The sequence below is a fragment of the Arachis duranensis genome, chromosome 8 (assembly GCF_000817695.3).
Source record: "Arachis duranensis cultivar V14167 chromosome 8, aradu.V14167.gnm2.J7QH, whole genome shotgun sequence".
NCBI classification, from domain to species: Eukaryota; Viridiplantae; Streptophyta; class Magnoliopsida; order Fabales; family Fabaceae; genus Arachis; species Arachis duranensis.
In genome coordinates, this window is record NC_029779.3 from 47,898,556 (window position 1) to 47,900,126 (window position 1,571).

Consider the following 1,571-nt stretch of genomic DNA (forward strand, 5'->3'; position numbering starts at 1 on the left):
TCAATTAGTCATAGAAATTCTAATACTATCTTAAATTTTTTTTTATAAAACTTAAATCAATAAAAAAACATATGAATAATTTAATTTAACAGAATTTTTTTTTAATCTCAATATGACGTAACTAATAATTGTTGAGCTGAAACCAAATTAAATGAAATTTAAAAAATAAAATAAAAGAAAAGATAATAATCCTAGAGAGTATAGAGATAGTAGTGGCTACTAATGCAATATTATTGTGCATGATGAGTTCACGTCATTAACTATATTGATGTTATAGCCTTATAAGCACTTCGTACTTTAGTGCATTATATTGATGTTGCGTTTGAACTGTATGTTTAGAAGAGTCATGTTACATGTTAAATAATATTAAACACAATAATCATCGTGATTATTATGACATAATTACATAAACCTTTTTTAATAAGGATATTACTATTTTATCATCTCCTACATTTTCGTGGTATCAAGTTATCTAAGAATCACTCTTTTTTTTTCTCAAAGATAAATATTATTTTACTAATATAAAATAAAAGTGTTTCTATAAGGAAGTACAAAATAATTGGATATTCCCATTTATCACCAACTGTGACCGAAAGACTAAGAACTTAAAGAAGAGTAAAGTAAGAGTAAAGAAAATTAGCAGCATCTATCAGGTATGGCTCACGAGTTCACGCACTAAATTGCTGGCTTCTTTCACTATCTATGGTGCCGGGCTTATTACCTTCTCAAAAACACACCGATTTCTCGCTTTCCAAGTGCTCCAACACAGCGCCGCGATGAGGAGGGTCTTTTGTCTACCGTCTAATTGAGCCGCTGCCCAGGATAAGACTCGTTGCCACCAATTGAAAAATGTCTCTTCTTCTCTCATCCATAGGTCAGGGGTTATTAAGTTTAGTCTCCATATTATTGAAGATAGGGGGCATTGGAACAAAGCATGAGAAATTGATTCAGCCTTTAACATGCATCTTGAACAAGTGACAGGAATGGATGCGAACCGGATGTGGACTTGTTGCAACACTGGAAGCTTTTCATGAAAACTTTTGATATCTTTTTATCACTCTTATTATATCTTTTTTCTTTTCATATCATATAAGTGTTATAAATATAATTAGTCGTTCTTATCATCTGATCTTAACTTAAAAGAAAAATTTATAATATAGCACCAGAGTTGTTTTAATAAAAAATTTAGAGTTTAATTTTTCTTTTTAGACTTAAAATTTTTTTTTTAGCATAAGACAAATTAAAAAAAAATCAACAAGACTCAAAAATTTATTTTTAAGAGCCGTGTTAAAAATATAAAAATTCACGCATTTTTTACTATCCATCTAAATTTTTAAGAAAAATATTTTATAACAATAATAAGAATTGATAATTATTAGGTGATTACATAACAATATATATGAATTTTAACTTCATGTTCATTTTAATTTATTACACACATATATATATACCGTTTAGGTTTTTTTAAATTAATTCATGATAAAATTCATATATAATAATTAAGCTAAAAAAATTACATGAGAAAATTCAGTCACGTTGTGGAAAAAGATTAACAAGGATAGATAGAGAGA